Raw genomic sequence first — 25,162 nt, forward strand, 5'->3', positions numbered from 1 at the left:
CTAACTTTGGATGTGATTATTTAATTGTTTTGGGGCATTTCTGAATAAAGAGCACAATGTTTTATTTGATAGAAATGATTCTGATAATTTTTATATTGAAATTGATGAACAGACACACTTTTACAGTGTTTTATTACATAATTCCATAATTTAATGTACATTTTCCATTTCAAGACAACAAATAATGTTCCTGTATTTATTGTTTATACGTTATTGAGAAATGACTTTTGATTTATAAATCAGTCATTGTCAAACATTAAACTACATATTTTTCTTACTTTTTTCCAGAGAATATTTATTACAGTATGTCAACTCTGCTATTGACAGCAAAGAGTGAAAATAATTCTAACAGAGTAAATTATTTTTATTTCATTACATAAGCTGCATTAATACACTAATACTTTCAGATTGAGATATTTAAAAATACACAAAAAGTGAAAGAATAAAACATTTATTAATTATACTGGGAACACTGGTCACAGGCAGGGCTTCAGTCTGCAGGTCACACTGGGAGAACTCCAATGAAGCAAATCAGGAGGACGTGCTGGTCTCAGGATTAACCCCCGGTTAAGCTCTTTATTTGTTGTATTCCCTTTTTGGTGCTTGTTGCCTTTATTTCATCTTGTTTTGTGTAGTATATGGTTGACTTCCGGTTTTTTATTTGATGATGAGAGAGCTTCCGCTGTTTGTGTTTTGCAGCGCCAGCTTGGCAACAGAAGGAATGGAAGATAAGTTGCAACAGTATTATAAAAAATTTTATTAGCGGCCCCTTGATAGAGGCACAAGGTATGTTTATTTTGTAAATAGGATATTTCTAATATTGATCAGTTGGAATTGTGAATTTGCTTTATTGTAATCAAATACGGTATAGTTCTAAGATCAGTTGATATTGTTAGTACTGAACGTTATTTTCAGTTTTCAAACGTTACGGATGTAAGAGTGTGTTTTGTAGCTTTTGTGTTTGTACATACAACTTTTGCAGTGAAACTCAGGGTGTACTTCAATAAACCTCACTGTTCATCAGTAAAGCCAAAATCCTTAATTTTGTCTGGGGGGTCTGAGACACTAATCTTACATTCAACATTTTTTCCAAATTTATGAGAAAATCTTCTAAAGAGCCTAGAACAACCTGACACAAGGAAAGTCAAGGAGAGATGGATGGTTATGCAAACAGGAAAGCTTTTCTCACCAGTGCATCATCAATGTGTGGATGTTTGCAGTCAGACAGATGAAGGGGTCCATGTGACTCAGGATTGTGGGGGGCTTTTAAGAAAAAATTCACATTTGAAAGGTGTTATCTTGAGCGAATTGATGTTTTAGATGACCTCACCCAGGAAGAAACCTAATAATGTCTGACACAAACACTCACAGCAGAATGGGACACAGCAGAATGTGTTCTATTTTGCTGTGGGACACACGCTGGCCCACAGCAGAATGGTATTGACATTAAAAATAAAATCACTGTTTCTACATTGAGTCATTTTCAGGCTGTGGTCACATATTTTGTTAGCCCGCATGGCCTTCATTGATTCACTAATCTGAACAAACTCTTGAATAAACCCTCATATTGATGTTTGGCTCTCTTCCTGTATGCCTGAATGTTTAAATAGCTTTTCCGTTTTCCTGTTTGTGAGCCTTTGTCTTCTGGAAGAAGTCAGTTAGTGTTGCTCAATTTTACACCAAACGGCACAGCAAGGAAAATTTGAACAAATTCTCTCAATTTCATTTGTAAGTCATGCAGCCCTTTTTTCTCAAATAATTAGGTCAATCAACTCAGCAAGTAAAGTTAAGAAAAATCACATGAGAACATCATCTTTAGCAGGCACAGCATTAGCACTGAGATAGCCATGAGTTACTACAGGAGCAGAAGAAAAAGCCCAACATCAACAAAAAAAATTCAGCTTCATTTGTTGGTTATCTGAATGCACTACTAATTGTTATGGCTTTGGACAATAAGTTTCAAGTTTGAAGTAAGCACATGGGCTCATTAACATCTCCAACACATCACTCAACCCATGCCAGTAACTGGCCTTCGAAAAAAAGATGCTTTGGAGATAGTGATCGGCAATTACTGATCACATACTTTTTCACGGAAATTGGTCGATCGTGATCAGTGGTCAATTGATCGGCACACCTCTACTATTATCTATACCACTCTAGCAGCATGCAGCTCTACTCTGCGATGGTTGCGAGCAGTGAGTAGCGCTGCTCTCCACTGACAAACTACATCTTTAACATCTAAAATAAAATTATTATTTACGTCGGGTGTCCTTTGGGTTGAAGTAAAACATCGTCTTTCATATTATATGCATTATTTTTTTCCACTTTTTTGAGGAAATTCCAAGTCATTCCCTGACCAACTGAGAAACCGTCTAGTGCAGGAGTGTTCAAACTTTTTGAGAAAAAGATCTACTTTTTCTCTCACCAGTCACCTGAGCTCTACCACATAACACAAAGTTATAACAATCGTAAATGAAACTTTACTGACTTATTTTATATGCAAATTAAAGTGATAGAAGATCTAATGCAGTGACTTCCTCGTGAGATTTCTGACACGGGGGTGTCAAGCAGTTATGGTTGATCTGAAATTTGGTTTTATAATCTAAATGTGAGGCTAAAAGGAGAAACCAAAGAGCACTGTTTAAAATTAAAAGCGCATCTTATGAAGTTGGGATATTTTTCCTCCAACAACAGGTTCTAGAGGTGTCACTGCAAGGCAGATGTTGTACTGGATTTTATTTCAATGTCATTTATGAAGGTAAACTCCTCATTTTCAACAGCAAAGCTATGCAGGTTGAAAAATGTTGTCATTTTGGATGAAATCTCATCAATATCAATATTTCCATTAAATAGGAGACAAAAATAATTAGCAACATGTTTGATTGCACATCTGGGCTGCAGTCGTTTTTGGCTATTTCTGCTCCTCTGGCTGTCCAACCACACTGAGCTATCCTAGCTCTGATCTTCTTCAGCATTCTGCCTCTCTTCACCTCTTCCAGTGGAGCCAGCTTGATCCCCCCAACTGACTCAGTCTTTCTGTCTTAGTCTTTTACCTTAATTGCAGCAACCCAGCCCACCACTGCATAGAAGATGGAACTGGCCACTGGTGACTGAGAACATGAGGTTTCCTACTGCAGATTAAATTCAATTCAAAATGTAAAAATTCTTTATTAAGTTTATTGAGTCTGGTCCGCATTGCCGGCAGTTAAGTCGGGCTCGTTTCCGGTGAGAGTTGGACTCCGCCAAGGCTGCCCTTTGTCACCGATTCTGTTCATTACCTTCATGGACAGAATTCCTAGGCGCAGCCGAGGTGTTGAGGGGATCCGTTTTGGTGGTCTTAGGATCACATCTCTGCTTTTTGCGGATGATGTGGTCCTGTTGGCTTCATCAGATCGTGATCTGCAGCTCTCTGGAGCGGTTCGCGGCCAAGTGTGAAGCGTCCGGGATGAGGCTCAGTGCCTTCTCCGGGTCAGGGGGGTCATCCTGCCTCAAATGGAGGAGTATCTGGGGATCTTGTTCACGAATGAGGGAAGAAGGGAGCGGGAGATCGACAGGCAGATTGGGGCAGTGTCTGCCGTAAAGCGGGCGCTGTACCGGTCTGTCGTGGTGAAAAGAGAGCTGAGTCAAAAAGCGAAGCTCTTGATTTACCGGTCGATCTACGTTCCCACCCTCATCTATGGTCATGAGCTTTGGGTCATGACCGAAAGAACAAAATCAAGGATACAAGCGGCCAAAATGGGTTTCCTCCGCAGGGTGGCTGGGCTCTCCCTTAGAGATAGGGTGAGAAGCTTGGTCATCCAGGAGGGACTCAAGAGTAGAGCCACTGCTCCTCCACGTCGAGAGGAGCCAGTTGAGGTGGCTCGGGCATCTGGTCAGGATGCCTCCTGGACGCCTCCCTGGTGAGGTGCTCCGGGCACGTCCCACCGGGAGGAGGCCTCGGGAAAGACCCAGGACACGCTGGAGGGACTATGTCTCTCGGCTGGCCTGGGAACGCCTTGGGGTTCCCCCGGAGGAGCTAGGAGAAGTGGCTGGGGAGAGGGAAGTCTGGGCCTCCCTTCTGAAGCTGCTGCCCCTGCGACCCGACCCCGGATAAGCGGAAGAAAATGGATGGATGAATGGATGTCGGCAAATATAGCAAGAAAGTTCGTGGGTTAACAACAGTGGGGTAAATATTGTTAACTACAAACATGCATACATGACATTGTGGGCTGGCCTGTCAGTCATTCCTCAGAAGAGAACAGTAGCTGATTTTTAGGTAGATAAAATCATGGGACAAGATTGGTTTCATATGTAGGTATCAGCAATCTCCCAAAATTAATTAAATTGGCACAGATAAATAGGCTGTCTGACAAATCAGTGCACCCCTACTTAAATACTGATTTCAAACTTTGTCTGACCTCCCGTCCAGCAGAGTTGCTGTGCGCAGCCATGCTAAGATCAGAAAAACGTGTTCCTTAAAACAAAGCAACAAAAACAAAAATCCTTTGTGGAACTTAAAACCTAAAAGCTCAACAGTTACAAAATGGAAATGCTTAGTCTCTAGTGCAAGGGTGGGCAAGTCCAGGCCTCGAGGGCCGGTCCTGCAACTTTTAGATCCATCTCTACTTCAACACACCCGATTCAAATAATGAGGATCTTTAGCAGGACTCTGGAGAACTTGACTGCACTTAGGAGGTGATTCAGCTATTGGATTCAAGTGTGTTGGACATTTAAGAGTTGCAGGACACCGACTCTTGAGGACTTGAATTGCCCACCCCTGAAATAGTGTCTCATAAATTAAATCTCCCCATTTGTCCCTTTGGATGCAGCAGAGAGATCCAGTGCAGCAGATTTAGCACATCACGCAGGGTTGGTCCAATGTTGTATCGGGCCTTGAGCAAAATTTAATTTGGGGACCCTCTTCCTGATAAGAACATCACAGAAACCTGTGAGAGTGAGGGGCAGTTTATTGGCCACGCTTGAAAGCAGGGGTGGAAATTAGCACCCGCCACTGGCCAAATGCGGGTAAAAGTATGAAGTGGCGTGTAAATTGGACCAATGCACCCACCACTGTGGCATGTTGACAATTTGAACAGAAAAAAAAAAGCTGCATTTAGTTTGAACTTCTGTTCAGGGGAGGACTGTCCCTCAGGACTACAGACTGATGCATTTACTGTCCATATATGGCAGCCCTACGCCTTCATAATTTAACAAAGTATCTTACATATAATTTTTATTGACCACGACAGCCCCATTGGTTGATTTTATTGATGGACATTGGGCTTATCCAATGAAATCTTTCGGTCCTCCTTGGCCCGCCCCTCCCCTCTAAGTCTATAAATAGAGATATTTCAGCTAACGGTTGCTGCTAACCAGGAGAATTAGTGATTCAGGGGCGAGAGTCGATCTCGGCATTACATGACAAACTGAACACCGCCAGGAAGCTGAGACCTGCAAGTCCTCCTCTGACTCGCTTAAAACGTTTGTAACTTTATTAAAGAACAACAAAAAAAAAATCAACAAAACGTGTTCAAATTAATGACACAACTAAAATAATAATCTCAGTGATTATTGTTTCAACATGGTGTTGCGCATTTCTGTGCGTTTCGGTTCCATGCCAAAATAACTAGCAGAGCAGGAGTTTAAAATTAACTAATCAACCACCGGTGTGTTCAGGGGAGCGCTTATTAATAATGGAAAAATAAATATCAAGCCTGAAAACTTGATATCGTAACAGACTGAATGTTATGTTTTTAACGTAATCTCTGGTCGGCTTGTGGAGCGCAGGCGGTTGCCATGGCAACAGGTGTGCTTAAATGACAAAGTGAGACGGAGAATAAAAAGATGCAAGTGGTTTAGAGTTGATCACCTGTTCGGGTTGTTTTACCTTTGTTTATCTTTGCCTTGGCGCATCACAGCCGCCATAGTTTCAATAAACGACAAACTTGGACCAATTACCTCGTTCGTCTGCGAGTATACCACGTCATTCACAACAAACATCAAACGTGGTAAATATGTTTCATTAAGTATTTAACAAACAAATTTAACAAAAACAATACCGCAATAATTATGTGAAATTAAATTAATTGTCTAATATAAAATAGTTTGGTGCTGTTGGGTTCAGAGTCTGAGAGGCTTGTCCTCTATCAAACACATTTTCTTTGCCTCTTATTTAATGGAAATATTGATGTTAATGAGACTTTCTCCAAAATGGTAACCTTTTTCAACCTTTATAGCTCCACTGTTGAAAATGAGGCTCCAACATTCACAAATAACATTGAAATAAAATCCAGTCCAACATCTGGTTTGAGGAACCTCAAACAGGCCTACTACTACTAGGCCTACTGATTATCCCTCTGTCTGGAATGCACTCCATGCCGTGATGTTCAGAATTAGGCCTCATGGCATCTCAAGGTGTCAACATTGCAGCCAGTAGGCTGAGAGAAATACAGCTCCATTTTGCAAGAGCTACCCAGCTTTAAACGCTTCGCCAAAAAATTTCATCAGCACAGAAACTCCAAAGCACACAAAGAAGCAATTGTGTGTGTAAATATATTATTATTATTTTTCATAGTACCCCCAAGAATTTAAAACTACTTTCAGTAGTTTCCAGTTTGTTTTGTTTTTGGACTTTCTTGTTCCTTTGGATTTTTTTGTTGGTTGATTTTCTTCATTAAAACACCCACTTGTATGTCTGCTGCCTGCTGCATTTGGGTCCACCACAACACCACACAATGAGTACTGAATTCTAAACTTATTTGATAACTTTGCAACAGTACAAACCAGTGTTCTGTGTATATTTTAGTGAAAATACACAAATAGTTTCATAAGCTTAGTCAAAAACGTGTAAAAACAACTTTTCACATCAGTCAGTGCAATTAGGAGTATAACATCGCGTTAGTTGGGAAACAGTTTCTTTATAAAATAATAAAGAAAATAGATTGACTACCTTGATCAAACTTCTAAAAATAAGTGGAAAAAATACATATATGTAAGACGGTGTCTTTCTTCAAGCCAAAGAAAAAACAACATAAATATTTCATTTTAGGTCAAATAAAATAATTATTCATGTAGTTCATGTAGTTCATCAGCGGGGCACAGCGCTACTCACTCATTGCTACCGTGACACTAGAGTTGTCTGCCAGTGGAATGCTAACAGTGTTCTAAAAACAATAACTCACCCTGCAACTCACCCTGAGAATCTTATTACTTCAGACACGAATTCCTCTTATACAAGTACCGTATTTTCCGCACTATAAGGCGCACCGGATTATAAGGCGCACCTTCAATGAATGGCCTATTTTAAAAACTTTTTTCATATATAAGGCACACCACATTATAAGGCGCATAGAATAAACGCTACAGTAGAGACTGGAGTTACGTTATGCATCCACTAGATGGAGCTGCACTAAACGGAATGTCAACAAAACAGTCTGACTCCGGGGCCAGCCGGGGCGTGGCTGGACGATGGTCACCCTTCTCCGTTTGCGCACAGTATGCTCGTGGAGAAACGTGGTGCTAAATGACCTGCAGACGACCTGATTCTAGACGGTCGGAAGGTAGATATAGGTCAGTCAAACTTTATTAATAGATTACAAACCAGCGTTCTGACAACTATCCCAGCATGCACCGCGCGCTTCTTCTTCTACAGGCGAAAATGAAGTCGGGGGCTGCTTACCGTAGTTGCTAAGCCTGTTGTGTTTCAATATCGGTCCATATATAAGGCGCACCGGATTATAAGACGCACTGTCAACTTTTGAGGAAATTGAAGGTTTTTAGGTGCGTCTTATAGAGCGGAAAACAGTCCTGATGTTTTCTTTCCATCTTGATGGTCGATGTTATCTCCAAAGCATCTTTTTTTCGAAGGCCAGTTACTGGCATGGGTTGAGTGATGTGTTGGAGATGTTAATGAGCCATAGGCTTACTTAAAACTTGAAACTTATTGTCTAAAGCCAAACTAAAAGCATGTAAATAGTCAATAAAGCCTGGCAAAATGATCAACTCTTGGTTTTCCCTCGGCAACCGTTGAAACTGCCAGCTAGATAGGCAGGAGTTGGAGTTATGCTGAGTGTTAGTTTTTAAAAATAAAGTCAAATTTAGCATTTCATGATATCTAAATTCATTTCAGATTCCGATTATGGTTAGTATGTGCACAAATATACAGGTCCTTCTCAAAAAATTAGCATATTGTGATAAAGTTCATTATTTCCCATAATGTAATGATAAAAATTAAACTGTCATATTTTAGATTCATCGGACACCAACTGAAATATTTCAGGTCTTTTATTGTTTTAATATTGATGATTTTGGCAGACAGCTCATGAAAACCCAAAATTCCTATCTCAAAAAATTAGCATGTCATGAAAAGGTTCTCTCAACGAGCAATTAACCTAATCATCTGAATCAACAAAGTAACTCTAAACACCTGTAAAAGATGCCCAAGGCTTTTAAAAACTCCCAGCCTGGTTCATTACTCAAAACCGCAATCATGGGTAAGACTGCTGACCTGACTGCTGTCCAGAAGGCCGCCATTGACACCCTCAAGCAAGAGGACAAGACACAGAAAGAAATTTCTGAATGAATAGGCTGTTCCCAGAGTGCTGTATCAAGGCACCTCAGTGGGAAGTCCGTGGGAAGGAAAAAGTGTGGCAGAAAACGCTGCACAACGAGAAGAGGTGAACAGACCCTGAGGAAGATTGTGGAGAAGGGCCGATTCCAGACCTTGGGGGACCTGCGGAAGCAGTGGACTGAGTCTGGAATAGAAACGTCCAGAGCCACTGTGCACAGGCGTGTGCAGGAATTGGGCTACAGGTGCCGCATTCCCCAGGTCAAACCACTTTTGAACCAGAAACAGCGGCAGAAGTGCCTGACCTGGGCTACAGAGAAGCAGCACTGGACTGTTGCTCCGTGGTCCAAAGTACTTTTTTCGGATGAAAGCAAATTTTGCATGTCATTCGGAAATCAAGGTGCCAGAGTCTGGAGGAAGACTGGGGAGAAGGAAATGCCAAAATGCCAGAAGTCCACACAGGACGAAAAATGAGATTTTCGACAGCTATTGACACCTTGTTCTGCCGTGAGCATGGAGATTGAGGGCTTTCGGCAAGAGGTTTTTGTCAGTCAAACACTGCCAGAAATGGTCAAAAACGCTTTGTGTTCGTGTTCCCCTATCACCCCCCTCCCCTTGTGCCTAGCAGAGGTTTTTGTATTTAAATGAAGTTGCTGAGAGCCATGCAAATGCAAATCAACTGTTGAGCACCGCCTTTTGACTCATTAATTTTGTAGCTAACCCGTTTTACCTTCTGTTCACCATAAAGAAGTATGTTTGGAGAAAGAATATTAAAACAATCCATCTTATCCATTAAAATATATATTACATGTGTGTTAGGAGCACTGAAAAACGTAGTTTTGGTTGAATTGATTATCTAAAAGAATATGCATGATTACATACAATGGACTTTTGTGAAATGTGATCTTACTTTGACATTCCTCCTATCTGAAGATTTATCTTGTGATGGGAGGAATTGCACAACTTAATCAAAAATAATAATAAAAAGCATGTTCCAGAGTGGTTTATTGTGCATAAAGAATTTTGGTGAATAATATTCAAACTAATGTTAATGTTCACTGATTGCTTTAAAGACCCAGAGTCATGCTATATTGGAGTGGTAGTGGTCATTCCACATCACAATACAGGACTTAAGAAACTACAGATGATTAATCAGAATTTAGTTGCTTAACTCTCAAGTTTAAATTGAAGAACAAAATGGTTGAAAGTATGTGATACCTTCCGATAGAGTATAAACATTTGTATTCTTTTTTTAAAGTTTTGTTAGTTAAGCACTAAATATAACTCACGGATTATGAATCATATTCTGTATAAACTAAAAAGGAGACAGCTCAAAGTAGAATTGAGTAAATAAACATCTATACATTTAAAAACATTTTAGCAATTAATTATAATAAAAATAAAATATAATGTCAAGTAACTTTTGAGAAAAAAAACTTTTAGAACGTATTTTTTTCTGTCAACTTTCATTTAACACTCCAGTCCAGTTGATGGCAGTAATGCGCTTTTATAGTCGGTCAAGCATCCGCCATTAAACTCCAGAGGAAGATTTGCACCCATGCTAACGGGCGCTACTGCTACACCCAACATGAACGAAAATACCCGTGCGTTGTGTGAAATGGTGGAAAAAGTCTTATTTCACGGAGTTACCTTTTCAGTATCGTTTTGATATTAAGCAATGTTCCGGCGGAAAACAACAGATGACACCGCGGCGGTCCATAAGACCGAACTCACGATAAGAAAGCTTTTATAAATAAGCGAGCTCGTGGAGCAAGGCGAGTTGCTTTGTTTGTTTCTTACAGAAAGAGGTCTGTCGTTTTCTTAATGCCGAAACAGTCCACCAGGACGAAGAGAAATTCAGCAAGTTATGATTTCACATTTAGTGAATAGTGAACTCTCGCATATTTGTAAGGAAAACTGATCTTCCCGTTATTTTATTTATTTTGTTATAATGCAGTACAGCAAGGCAGAGTGTGGAAACCAGTAGATATCTACAAAATGGTGGACGGATATGAGGACGAAGTCATGAAGCCGGTCTTGTGAGAAATTCTGTTCCCCTGTGAAAATCTGTTCCCCCTGTGTCGGGAGCGCGCATTGCAGTCAGAGAGGTGGATCCGGCGGATCTGACCATATTCACGGCGCTTCTGATCGATTTCTCGGTAAAAACTACTCATATAATCATGTCAATGTTGTAACTTTCAGTTTAATCGGCAGCTATCAAAATAAAAATACATACATAAATAAACGAGGTCTTGTGTGGAGGTCTTTTTACGCTGTTTTGTGTTATTTTAAACGCGAAGTGAATCGATCTTTTTTTCAGCTTTTGTCTCGTAAGCCTGACAAATAAAAGTCAGTCAACAAACACAGATTTCCAACACGTTGTGTGCATTTATAATTTTTCATTTCTGACAAAGGAGGAGGAGGGAAGCTGGCCGATAGCAGGGCAAAAAAAATAAAGACTTCCTGAAAAGATCAGAGTGTAAACTTTTTGGTAAATCCCGTTCTAATGTAAAATATGATATTACTGGATTAAGGAAATGTCTAGTATGCTATCACACATAATATTTGGAGAATTTGGAAACAGGTGCTTTTTATTTCTCAAAGTTATTGGAGAAGAGGAGAGAATGGATATTTCAGCTGCCTGAAATAATGTGTCCGGACTCTCTAAAATGGAAACAAATTAATTTACCTGAAAAGTCTTTTACTGTGTTCATTCCTCTTATCATCAACAATAATTCCTGTGATTTTCATAACATTTGCTCTTTTTTTGCCAAAGTTTGGATGGGGGAACAAAATATCTTAAGCGCCTGATAAAATCTGTTCCCCCTCTCTAAAATGGAAACAACTTAATTTACCTGAAAAGTTTTTACTGTGTTCATTCCTCTTATCATCAACAATAATTCCTGTGATTTTCATAACATTTGCTCTTTCTTTGCCAAAGTTTGGATGGGGGAACAAAATATCTTAAGCACCTGATAAAAGCTGTTCCCCCTCTCTAAAATGGAAACACATTAATTTACCTGAAAAGTATTTTACTGTGTTCATTCCCCTTATAATCAATAAGAAATCCTGCAAGTTTGAAAACATTTGCTCTTTTTTTGCCAAAGTTAGGATGGGGGAACAAAATATCTTAAGCGCCTGATAAAATCCGTTCCCCCTCTCTAAAATGAAAACAACTTAATTTACCTGAAAGGTTTTTACTGTGTTCATTCCTCTTATCATTAACAATAATTCCTGTGATTTTCATAACATTTGCTCTTGTTTTGCCAAAGTTAAGATATTTTGTTCCCCCATCCTAAGCGCCTGATAAAAGCTGTTCCCCCTCTCTAAAATGGAAACAAATTAATTTACCTGCAAAGTCTTTTACTGTGTTAATTCCCCTTATGATCAATAAGAAATCCTGCAAGTTTGAAGACATTTGCTTTTTTTTTGCCAAAGTTTGGATTGGGGAACAAAATATCTTAAGCGCCTGATAAAATCCGTTCCCCCTCTCTAAAATGGAAACAACTTAATTTACCTGAAAGGTTTTTACTGTGTTCATTCCTCTTATCATCAACAATAATTCCTGTGATTTTCATAACATTTGCTCTTGTTTTGCCAAAGTTAGGATGGGGGAACAAAATATCTTAAGCGCCTGATAAAATCTGTTCCCCCTCTCTAAAATGGAAACAAATTAATTTACCTGCAAAGTCTTTTACTGTGTTAATTCCCCTTATGATCAATAAGAAATCCTGCAAGTTTGAAGACATTTGCTCTTTTTTTGCCAAAGTTTGGATGGGGGAACAAAATATCTTAAGCGCCTGATAAAATCTGTTCCCCCTCTCTAAAATGGAAACACATTAATTTACCTGAAAAGTCTTTTACTGTGTTCATTCCCCTTATAATCAATAAGAAACCCTGTGATTTTCATAACATTTGCTCTTTTTTTGCCAAAGTTAGGATGGGGGAACAAAATATCTTAAGCGCCTGATAAAATCTGTTCCCCCCCCCTTAAAATGGAAACAAATTAATTTACCTGAAAACTCTTTTACTGTGTTCATTCCTCTTATCATCAACAATAATTCCTGTGATTTTCATAACATTTGCTCTTTATTTTAAAGTGTTAAAGCGGGTGAGCCGTTTATTTTAAATGTCTTTAATGATCCGTTCTCCCCGTAACATTGGAATAAATAAATTAATTCTATTAATTCTTTATTTTTTCCATATAAAGTTTGAAGTCCAAAATGGTTTAAATAAATATGACTGTTTGTTTCACAATCTTTATTAAATGTATTTTATGTTTAAATATTTATCAACAAATTTTGTAATATTTTTTTCTGATATTGCATCTAACAAAGTACATTACAATATAAAGACATACGGTGTTTTCTGGAACGTCAAAAATCACGTGACACTATTCCTTCAATCAATTATGCAAATGTCCATGTCCGCTCGGTGTTGGGCAGGTTGTTTATCACTTTTTGCTTTATGTTAAGCCAAACATTTCATTAAGTCAACACTTCTCATAAATATGGACATTGTGGAATATGAAACGGTCTTTAACTATAAAGTTAAAGGTGAATATCCACCGCAGTCAACAAAGCAAAAAAAAAAAAATCTCATTCGAAGAAAAGCCTCGTCGTATGAGATAGAAGGTAAGAAATTTATCTTCAAGAGTGATGCCGTGAACCTCTACTTTAATATGTGTCAAATAGTGTAATTCATAAGTTATCTAAAAACGGATAACACTCGATGCTTTTCTTGTTATTAACATTGCATGTGCATTTAATTTCAATTAAATGCAGCAGTAACGTGCCAACAGGAACGTTACTCCAAGTTACAATGAAGGAATAACTCACAATGTTCTTCACTGTAGTTATTCATGTGAATTTTACTTGTACTGCATTTCTACTTTTAAGTTGTGTTTTAGAAACATTTCCATACTGCTATATTACTCAATAAAATAAACAAAATATGTAAAAATGGACAATTGTGTTGAAAAACCATAACAACAAATTCACAGAAATTAGTCCTTCAAATAAGTACTTTTTATCTTTTCCTCCAAAAGTAATTTTTTTGTTTCTAAATATGCATTTGATAATGTCTTTTTTCATGTTCTGTTTATCGCATGCTTATTTTTTCAACTTTTATTTATAACTCAGGATGTAGGGTACATTTTCATATTTTTAGAATGATCTTTGTATTTTAATAATAGAATTCCATGCTTCAGTCATGTTTATATTGTTGTCCTTTATCTTTTCAAAGGAAATGACCTCTTCTACATACGACAAAAAGGCAAGGAATCCTCAACAAAGGTCAAAGTACTTAAAGGGGCAGAGGAAGCCGAAAGAATATTTGTTGACTTTCATGCCAGCCCTACAGGTGCTCATTGTGGGCAAATGAAAACAATAGATGCAATCTCAAGGAGATTTTATTGGCCAGGAATGTCTGTGGACATCAAAAAATGGGTATGTTACATAAGCACTGGACTAAGTAAAGAATTTGCTTTACTAACACCAAATACAATATTTAAATTCTTTGAAAAGAAATGTTTAAACCTTATTTGTATTACCAATATGAAACTATAATTGTCCAATAATGTCAACATTGCATGTGTTAAATTCTTGTTTGTTTTTGTCTTTCACTAACTTTCCAGGTCTCTGAATGCTCATCTTGTCAGGCTAGTGCACAAACACTGAAACAGCCATCGGAGTATACTCCCATAAAGGTAAAGTAATGTATTGTGACAAGAAACACTTTTAGTGAGATTACATGGTAGTGTACAGCAGTGGATGGTTGCCCTGTTTTGTCTGTGTTCTCATAAAGGGTCTATATTTGGAATAAGTCGATGTATAAAATTAAGGAATGTATTTTTAATTTACTAAAGATTTTACAATACATTGCTAAGCTATTATTTTACATTAACAAAATAATGCTTTTGAAAATATTAATGTCTTCTATCATTTATCATTAATCTATTAAGTCTTTTATTTAAGGTTTCCCATCCCTTTGAATTGATTGGGATGGATCTCATTGGCAAACTTGCCGAAACCAAATCCGGAAACAAATAAATTTGTGTCATGATTGACTATTTCTCAAAGTGGCCACAAGCATATCCACTAAAAAATAAATCGGCACCGGAAGTCACAGAATGCATTATTAAGTTTGTGCATCAGTTTGAGGCCCCCAAAAGGATTTTGACGGACCAAGGAAAAGAATTTGTAAATTCCGTAAGTATTTGTTTTCAATATCTTAGAGAAATTTAACACTATGAATGTCCTTCTATACACTATTTGTTTCGATATACTGCTTAAAGCAGGCTATTTTGTTATAGCTATTTGTTCATAAATTTTCAGATCAACCAAGAAGTGTGCAAACTTCTTAATATCAAACGAAGTCTGTGTTCCCCATATCACCCCCAAACTAACGGGTTGGTTGAAAAAATGAATGGGACCATTCAAAGGTGAGTACTATCTTTAATACATACATTTTCAAAGAAAGATCACAAAACAATATGTGTATTTAGTAAAATACTTAAAAAATTGCAAGAAATCAGTTGTTATGTGTGACATATTACAACTTTCATGTATCTCAGAGCTCTGAGTAAGGTTGTGGATGGCCATCCTCACACCTGGGATGAATATTTGGATGCTGTGATGTTTGGGATACGTACAAAAAAACAAATAACGACACAGCATTCACGATACTTCCTGATGTTCGGAAGAGAGGCCCGCTATCCCTTAGAGGTCCCTGAACATTACATGGTAGGGTTATGGTCAATCTTTCCATTTCATGTATTGAATAAGATAGGTACTTTTGAACCTACATAAGACTATCAATAAAAACCACAGACAACATATCAGTTTTATGACCAAGCTTTTGCAAAAGGAGAATTCACAGCAAACTGCTCCTCCAAGCCATTCACTGAGCATTCTGCCCTCCCTCAAATAGAGCTGGCCTTTTATTTTGGAAAAGGAAAGAACAAAAAAGATAAACAGAAGAGACAGAACGCAAGCTTTATCTACACACAGGTCCTCAAACCCCTTTGAGGACCCTTTTAGGAGAGCGTTTTTTCTCCTAAAGGAAAGGGGAATTTATGTAAAGCTTATACTTTGTGATGTCTATCCTTCACAAAGGACTTAATTCTAAAGAGTTTAATAATTTTTGCTATAAATGTGAAAATTACAGGGCTGCACAGTGGCGCAGTTGGTAGAGCTGTTGCCTTGCAGCAAGAAGGTTCTGGATTCGATTCCCGGCCTGGGGTCTTTCTGCATGGAGTTTGCATGTTCTCCCTGTGCATGCGTGGGTTTTCTCCGGGTACTCCGGTTTCCTCCCACAGTCCAAAAACATGACTGTCAGGTTAATTGGCCTCTCTAAATTGTCCCTAGGTGTGAGAGTGTGTGCGCATGGTTGTTTGTCCTGTGTTGCCCTGCGACAGACTGGCGACCTGTCCAGGGTGTACCCCGCCTCTCGCCCGAAACGTTAGCTGGAGATGGGCACCAGCAACCCTCCCGACCCCACTGAGGGACAAGGGTGAAAGAAAATGGATGGATGGATGGATGTGAAAATTACATAAACCCTATCAAAACACATTGTCAGTATACTCTTTTTCAGAATATGTGGTAATATTTCACATTAGCATTCCATAAATAGTTGCTTTCTAAATGACAGATATTAACTGACACTTGAAATATAAATTTTGTGTTGAAAGATTGATAGTGCTGTGGAGGAAATCATTGGAGTGGAGGAGTTGGCGCAAGACCTAAAAATACAAGAACACCTGAGGAGCATTGTCAGTGAAAGTGTTTCCAAAGAACAGGACAAAGCAAAGGGAAGAGCACAACACATTGGCACTGTGTTTAAACCTGGTGACCGAGTTTGGAGGCAGAACATACGCAGTCAGCAAAGAAAAGGTGGGAAGTTGGATGCTGGTTTCCTGGGACCCTATACAGTCATCAATATCCAAGGCAAAAATGCAGATATTCAAGATGATAATGGTGTGATTTTCCGGATGATAAACACTGACCATCTGAAAATCTGCATTAGAGAGAGTCCACGACTGCCACACTGTTTAAAAAATCAAGGAAGTAAAATAAATTCTCCTCAATCCCTGGCTCATCCAGCACCACCTCCCTCTGCTCCAGCACCACCTCCCTCTGCTCCAGCACCACCTCCCTCTGCTCCAGCACCACCTCCCTCTGCTCCAGCACCAACTCCCTCTACTCCAGCAACACCTCCCTCTGCTCCAGCACCACCTCCCTCTGCTCCAGCACCAACTTCTTCTGCTCCAGCACCAACTCCCTCTGCTCCAGCACCAACTCCCTCTGCTCCAGCACCACCTCCCTCTGCTCCAGCAACACCTCCCTCTGCTCCAGCACCAACTCCCTCTGCTCCAGCACCAACGTCCTCTGCTCCAGCACCACCTCCCTCTGCTCCAGCAACACCTCCCTCTGCTCCAGCACCACCTCCCTCTGCTCCAGCAACACCTCCCTCTGCTCCAGCACCAACTCCCTCTGCTCCAGCACCACCTCCCTCTGCTCCAGCACCACCTCCCTCTGCTCCAGCAACACCTCCCTCTGCTCCAGCACCACCTCCCTCTGCTCCAGCAACACCTCCCTCTGCTCCAGCACCACCTCCCTCTGCTCCAGCAACACCTCCCTCTGCTCCAGCACCACCTCCCTCTGCTCCAGCACCAACTCCCTCTGCTCCAGCAACACCTCCCTCTGCTCCAGCACCACCTCCCTCTGCTCCAGCAACATCTCCCTCTGGTCTGCCTATAACCCCTCTCCAGTCTGCTACCCAATGTCTAGCAGAGAAATGTAAGTTTTCTTTTAAATTCATATAAATATATATCAAAGCATATAAATTTGATTTTGGATTATCAAACATATGTGTGTTTCACAAAAACTGTTGGTCTTTGTACTGATAGGGTTTTGACTTGTAATGAAAGTAATGCTGCTCTAACAGTTGCATTGAAAGTCCATTAAAAGTCTCAATTTTGCATTAAATTGTCATTATTTACAAAATCATGCAACGTTGGCACTTGTAATGGACTTTTAATGCAACTTTTAGAGCAACTTTGTATTAAAACTGTCATTATTTACCGAATGACACCTAATGACAACTGTCATAAACATTCATAAAGATTTCTTCATATTCATGACTGATGTTATGTCATGTTTATGACAGCGTCATGCCAGTCTTATGCACACCCCTTCAAATAAAGTGTTACTAAATATTTTGTCAAATTAAATGAATAGGTGTCATGATAATGATACCAATCTTTTACTTTTGTTTTCTTTGCCACTACTCCTCATCCCATCCTGATCATCAGATGTGCATGATGCTTTTAAAGGAAAAAATGTTTACGTCCTTCTGTCAAAAGTGAATGGATATAAGTTGTTTTACTGGGACATTAATAAAATCGGTCCTGACATGGAACTGGAGAGTCAGGTGGGTACAATGACTATATTATTTTTGAAATATCCCAGCTGTTACAGTATTTAACTAATCTTTTTTTTTCTTGTTATAAATTTGCAGTCAATTAATGCATTTATGGCTGTCATTGTGAAGGAATACAACAACAAGAACACAGGACAGGCTGCGTTCATAGATTCATTTGAAATGACAGCAATGTGGGAGGGAAAAAGTCCTAGATTAAAGGTAGATCTTACACACTCCACTATGTTTTTTTGTGTTAGTCTTACATGTGTTATTAGGATTTTTAAATTGATTAAAATAAATTATGCTTATGGTTGTATGTTATTACAGATTTGTCTGTATCACCTATAAAAAATTATTTTAGGCCATTGTGTCTTGCTAAAAATGTTTTCTTCTTCATATTAAAAATATATATATTTTTAATTATCACAAGATGAACCCAAGTAATTATGAAATAATTCTGGGAATCAACAATCAGCACCACCACTGGACTTTAGTGGTAATAAAAAATTCTAAAACTTTACAAACAACCTATGTCATTCTTATGTCATGGACACAAATCACATGAAAACTGTCAAATGCAAACTTTATAGGTGATCTACCCACAAGAGAAAAAGTCTTTGTTCTTGAATCCACTGGGGGAATCAAAACATGAGATCCAGAAATGTTTGCAAATCACAAGGTATGGTAGAAAATTTAAGTCTAACTCAATTATGAAATTCATGTAAAGTTGTTCTCATTAACATATCTGTATTTACAGAGCATTTATGAGGAAGAAGGGGTGCAATGTCTCTCGTTGGAGATGTGACACAGTGAAGCATCCCAAACAACAGGACAGTACATCATGTGGTGTATTTTCACTGAAGGTGCATATTGTCACACAGTGTATGACTTTAGAATTTTGATATATATTTTGAGACATGTACAGTGAATTACTTTCTTTGTTAACTGAACTTGGAACCATAAAATGAAGCTGTATATTTCAGTTTGCAGAAAAAATCCTAGCAAAAGAGGTTGTGGATTTTCCTGTTTCTACTGCGGCGGTCTACAGCATGAGGTTGGACATTGCTGTGAGACTTATCCTTGACAGTGGTAATTATAACATTAATATTCTTATTTTGAGTGTTAATGAGAATTTTTATCATAATTACTGCAATTTGCATTTTTTGATAAAAAAATATGTACTTAGCCAAAGCTGAATACATCAACATGGAATATGAAAACAGTTATTTAAGAAAATTGTTTGTTTATAACTTAATAAGTACAATAATTTCATTTTCTATAGTTATTAAAAGTCATAATGCTATTTTTTCTGACTGTGTTGAACCTTAGCACAACCTAGGATGTGGCAGTTTCATAGACACACACACACACACACACACACACACACACACACACACACACACACACACACACACACACAAACAATTGTACATGCATAATCATGTGTGTATGGATGTGTTTTTTCTTTTGTTGTTAACAGATGACTTAAAAGACTTGTGCCACTTTTGTGGAGAGAAGGAAAGTGACACGGATGTGAACTGGGTAAAAATTTTTAGAGAATTATTCAAAGACTTAGAGTTAGTAAGTTAAAGCAGTGTTTTTCAACCACTGTTCCGCGGCACACTAGTGTGCCGTGAGTGATCGTCAGGTGTGCCGTGGAAATTATTCAATTTCACCTAAGGTACCGTATTTTTCGGACTATAAGCTGCTACTTTTTTTCTAAGCTTTGAACCATGCGGATTGTAGCCCGCTGTGGCTTTGCTGTGTAATTTTTTTTCAACCACCAGGGGGCTCTCTAGCAGGAAGTGAATCATTAGAAGTCAAAATTGTAAATCAAAAGAAGAACGTGCTAATTTTCAACCTGTTCAGGGCTATTTTTAAGCAGCAGGCACGATGGATAAATGTTTTCAAACTCATATCATGCACCTTTTAAATTGAGGGCTGTCGATCTGGCACTACGGGAGGGAAATAGAGCCGCTGCATTTAAGCTCGGTGTGAACGAAACCATGGTTCGGCTTTGGAGACGGAGTGCTGCGTCCTTAATATATGCAGCAGATTTATTAGGACGCCGCCCTCTGCTGGGTCCTTATGGAAAATCGAGAGCAGCTTCCAGTTTTTTTTTGTTTTGTTTTTTTTTTTAAATATAAGGCGCTTATATGGTGCGCTCTATAGTCCGAAAAATACGGTAATTGATTTTAAAAGATTTTTTTGAAAATGAATTATCTGCAAATAATGCCATCTTCGAGTGTCTGCTGTAGCAGTGACTAGCGGCGTAATCATGTAATTTCCTTACCACTAGATGGCAGTAGGTACAGAGCATTTTACATTACAACAAGAGAATTAGTGATGCATGAATGTTACAGGTAGCGGTGAGAGCATCGTATCTTGAAGACAGTGATGGAAAAGACAGAGAAGCTCAGCAGTAGTTGGGTTGGAAAGAACATGGGTCCATTTCCCACAACATATCTGTGTGAAGTGAGCTTCTCAAGCCTGGCTACTATAAAAAACTAAAACCAGAGAGAGACTGAGAGCTGTTGAGGAAGAGCTTTGTCTTCAATTTCTGCCAGGAAATCATCTGTTTTCATCCAAACATGCACATGTTTCACATTAGGTGGGTAAAATATACAGATATTGACATTTTGTACATGCAACTCTTCATATTGTAACAGTGAATATGAAGTGAAATGTTTTCCAAATATTATTGCTTCTTTCAGAATAAGAATTATTTTCTGTATTCCGGCTATAAGATGCTTGTGGATTAGTTTGTAAAACACTTTGAAGTTTTCTACAACTTCTTTAAATTTAACACCACAGTGTTGTGGCTGTTCAGGTGTATTTTTGAAGTGGACATGTTAAGTGCAATTTGAAATAAGAAATGTAAAATGTGATAAAAATGCATTTTTGTGTTTATTTGATTCCTATTCAGGAGACTTTGATAAGAATGACTATATATGTAATATAGAGTATACAGAGTATCTTTGTTTACATTTTTGGTTGGTGGTGTGCCTCGAGATTTTTTCAATTAAAATAACGTACCTTGGCTCAAAAAAGGTTGAAAAACACTGAGTTAAAGGAAGAGAACAACTTTTAACAAATTTTTTCTAGCGTAAACAAGCTTTAATAAGACTCTCCAGCAGTTGGAGTATAAGGGAATCTAAAATTATTCATATAAATGTTGTCACTGTAAAGACATGTTTTCTTTAAAATAGTTTATATTTTTGGTTTCTTTCATAGATCCAGTGTGACATGTGCCTGAGGTGGTTCCATCAGGCGTGTGTGGGAAACCCACCAATTCAAAGAAGTTATGAGTGCGTTGCCTGTTTGCCCTAGGTTCCTGAGCTTGTTGTGATTGAGTGCGTTGCGTGTTTGCCTTAGGTTCCTGAGTTTGCTGTGGTGTGCAAGTAGTTTATGTATGTTGAACAATGTTTAATAAATTACATTTTGAAAACTATGTTTGACATTTGTTCTTAACATACTTTAATATAGGGTAGCTATGGAAAGATAGTTTAAATCACACAATGAAGTGCAAATATTTTAAAAACACAATAAAAGACTGCAGGTAAATAAATTTTTTTTCCATTTCAGAGAGGGGGAACAGATTTTATCAGGCGCTTAAGATATTTTGTTCCCCCATCCTAACTTTGGCAAAAAAAGAGCAAATGTTTTCAAACTTGCAGGATTTCTTATTGATCATAAGGGGAATTAACACAGTAAAAGACTTTGCAGGTAAATTAATTTGTTTCCATTTTAGAGAGGGGGAACAGATTTTATCAGGCGCTTAAGATATTTTGTTCCCCCATCCTAACTTTGGCAAAAAAAGAGCAAATGTTATGAAAATCACAGGAATTATTGTTGATGATAAGAGGAATGAACACAGTAAAAGACTTTGCAGGTAAATTAATTTGTTTCCATTTTAGAGAGGGGGAACAGCTTTTATCAGGCGCTTAAGATATTTTGTTCCCCCATCCTAACTTTGGCAAAACAAGAGCAAATGTTATGAAAATCACAGGAATTATTGTTGATGATAAGAGGAATGAACACAGTAAAAACCTTTCAGGTAAATTAAGTTGTTTCCATTTTAGAGAGGGGGAACGGATTTTATCAGGCGCTTATGATATTTTGTTCCCCCATCCTAACTTTGGCAAAAAAAGAGCAAATGTTTTCAAACTTGCAGGATTTCTTATTGATTATAAGGGGAATGAACACAGTAAAATACTTTTCAGGTAAATTAATGTGTTTCCATTTTAGAGAGGAGGAACAGCTTTTATCAGGTGCTTAAGATATTTTGTTCCCCCATCCAAACTTTGGCAAAGAAAGAGCAAATGTTATGAAAATCACAGGAATTATTGTTGATGATAAGAGGAATGAACACAGTAAAAACCTTTCAGGTAAATTAAGTTGTTTCCATTTTAGAGAGGGGGAACGGATTTTATCAGGCGCTTATGATATTTTGTTCCCCCATCCTAACTTTGGCAAAAAAAGAGCAAATGTTTTCAAACTTGCAGGATTTCTTATTGATTATAAGGGGAATGAACACAGTAAAATACTTTTCAGGTAAATTAATGTGTTTCCATTTTAGAGAGGAGGAACAGCTTTTATCAGGTGCTTAAGATATTTTGTTCCCCCATCCAAACTTTGGCAAAGAAAGAGCAAATGTTATGAAAATCACAGGAATTATTGTTGATGATAAGAGGAATGAACACAGTAAAAACTTTTCAGGTAAATTAAGTTGTTTCCATTTTAGAGAGGGGGAACAGATTTTATCAGGCGCTTAAGATATTTTGTTCCCCCATCCAAACTTTGGCAAAAAAAGAGCAAATGTTATGAAAATCACAGGAATTATTGTTGATGATAAGAGGAATGAACACAGTAAAAGACTTTTCAGGTAAATTAATTTGTTTCCATTTTAGAGAGTCCGTACACATTATTTCGGGCAGCTGAAATATCCATTCTCTCCTCTTCTCCAATAACTTTGAGAAATAAAAAGCACCTGTTTTCAAATTCTCAAAAAATATTATGTGTGATAGCATACTAGACATTTCCTTAATCCAGTAATATCATATTTTACATTAGAACGGGATTTACCAAAAAGTTTACACTCTGATCTTTTCAGGAAGTCTTTATTTTTTTTTGCCCTGCTATCGGCCAGCTTCCCTCCTCCTCCTTTGTCAGAAATGAAAAATTATAAATGCACACAACGTGTTGGAAATCTGTGTTTGTTGACTGACTTTTATTTGTCAGGCTTACGAGACAAAAGCTGAAAAAAAGATCGATTCACTTCACGTTTAAAATAACACAAAACAGCGTAAAAAGACCTCCACACAAGACCTCGTTTATTTATGTATGTATTTTTATTTTGATAGCTGCCGATTAAACTGAAAGTTACAACATTGACATGATTATATGAGTAGTTTTTACCGAGAAATCGATCAGAAGCGCAGTGAATATGGTCAGATCCGCCGGATCCACCTCTCTGACTGCAATGCGCGCTCCCGACACAGGGGGAACAGATTTTCACAGGGGAACAGAATTTCTCACAAGACCGGTATGTATAATGACTGGGTTGATTCCCGACTGTATAATGGTTGATTGAGAATAATTTTTACTTATTTACTTATGTATTTTTGAGAAAGCGATATATTTGCTACAATATCTTTTTAATTTTACATTTATTTTCACAGATACTCCACAGAATGGGAGTCACATTTGTGTCAATCGGACTCTTCAGGAACGTTCTGATGTCTGTGATGAGGACAGAGATGCAACTGTGTGTTACCATTTTAGAATGTTGATATTTTATGCTTCAATATTGTTTATGTGTATGTAATTATGCTATGTATTGACAATGCACAAAAATGTCCTCCAGCTGCATCCAGGACCTACTGCCAGTCATCCGGATGTAGCTCAAGAAAGAAGCAGGTAAGATTTATTACTAATCTAGAGATGTCACAATTCCTTGAATGATTAAAGTACTGTGATTTATTAAAATCCATCAAAGCAAATTATCTGCCTCAGTTTGTTGAACTATGTTTTACTATTTATTACCAACTGTTTTTAATTCTTTTTTTCTTCCAAATGTTTCCAAGTGTTTTCTCTTTTTCATTAAAGTTTTTATTTTTTCTAAGAATGTATTAATATGTTTTTTTGTTTGTTTTTTTTAGTTTTAATGTCTTATGTGTGCATACTAAGCTGGAAGTAGCCAAATAATCTCACTGTAGTTTCATAATGACTAAAATATGCCTGTAACTCTTAATGATTGTCTGTTTTTTGTTGACAGCTGATGGAGGAAGGCAGAGAGTACTGGCAGCAGAGGAGGTGGCATTCTGGGAGGATGGCAGCTAATGAGGCGGTGCCAAGTTCCTCCAACCAGTTCAGTGACATCAGGACTACATTACAGGAAGAGACGTCAGGTCTACGCTACAAGAGAGACGTTGGGCCTGTCCTGAACGCAGCATAATGTTCATGTTTGGACAAAAAACACTGCCAGATGGTCCAGAAATGGACAAGCATTTGTCTTATTTTGTGTGTAAACAGTAAAAAAAATAAAATGAAATAAAGAAAAAAAAACTTCTTTTTTATGTTCCTCATATATGAACATGTTGCATATAAGCAATATCAAATGAACATATTTTAATACAGCATTTATTTTTTATATAGATTTTTTAAAATATAGCATTAAAAATTTTAATGATTGGGGGGGAGGTTATTTATGAAAACATAAGTGCTATCCAATGGGCACACATCAACCAACCAATCGCATGCCAATGATGAACTCTGATGTCATTGTTTTTCATCCAATGACTGAGAATCCATGTGGGTGTGCAGAAGTGCATTTGCCTATGCTAGGCTATTCGTATGCCAAGTAGAGTTAACACCTCTCGCCCGCCCGCTCCCCTGCACAGCCACTCCCCGCTCTCCCGCACCGTCACTTCCCCCCTCCAAGAATTCTGCAATCGACATATTTCGACTCCCGTCAGTGAAAATGTAGACTGTCGATTGCTGTCGATATCTGTCGCTGACTAGCTGCGTTCGCGTCAGAATACAGGGTCAAAAATCCCATTTTTCGTCCAGTGCCAGTGTTCTTCTTCTATAGTGACCCACAGTCAGTGATGGTCTGGGGAGCCATGTCAGCTGCTGGTGTTGGTCCACTGTGTTTAATCAAGGGCAGGGTCAATGCAGCTAGCTATCAGGAGA

General features: G+C 38.2%; 1 protein-coding gene and 1 long non-coding RNA gene across 4 annotated transcripts in view; one reads left to right on the plus strand and one right to left on the minus strand.

The window, feature by feature from the left end:
• gna12a (guanine nucleotide binding protein (G protein) alpha 12a) overlaps window positions 1–25,162 on the minus strand; it is a 120,984-nt gene that overhangs the window by 90,091 nt on the left and 5,731 nt on the right. The gene's annotated exons all lie outside the window — the stretch shown is intronic.
• LOC145551622 (uncharacterized) lies at window positions 23,652–24,966 on the plus strand. Its single transcript, XR_014087501.1, has 3 exons — window positions 23,652–23,739; window positions 23,835–23,887; window positions 24,246–24,966. It is a non-coding gene; the product is annotated as an uncharacterized LOC145551622 (long non-coding RNA).

Source organism: Poecilia reticulata, chromosome 1 (assembly GCF_904066995.2).
Source record: "Poecilia reticulata chromosome 1, P_reticulata-male-v2, whole genome shotgun sequence".
NCBI classification, from domain to species: domain Eukaryota; kingdom Metazoa; phylum Chordata; class Actinopteri; order Cyprinodontiformes; family Poeciliidae; genus Poecilia; species Poecilia reticulata.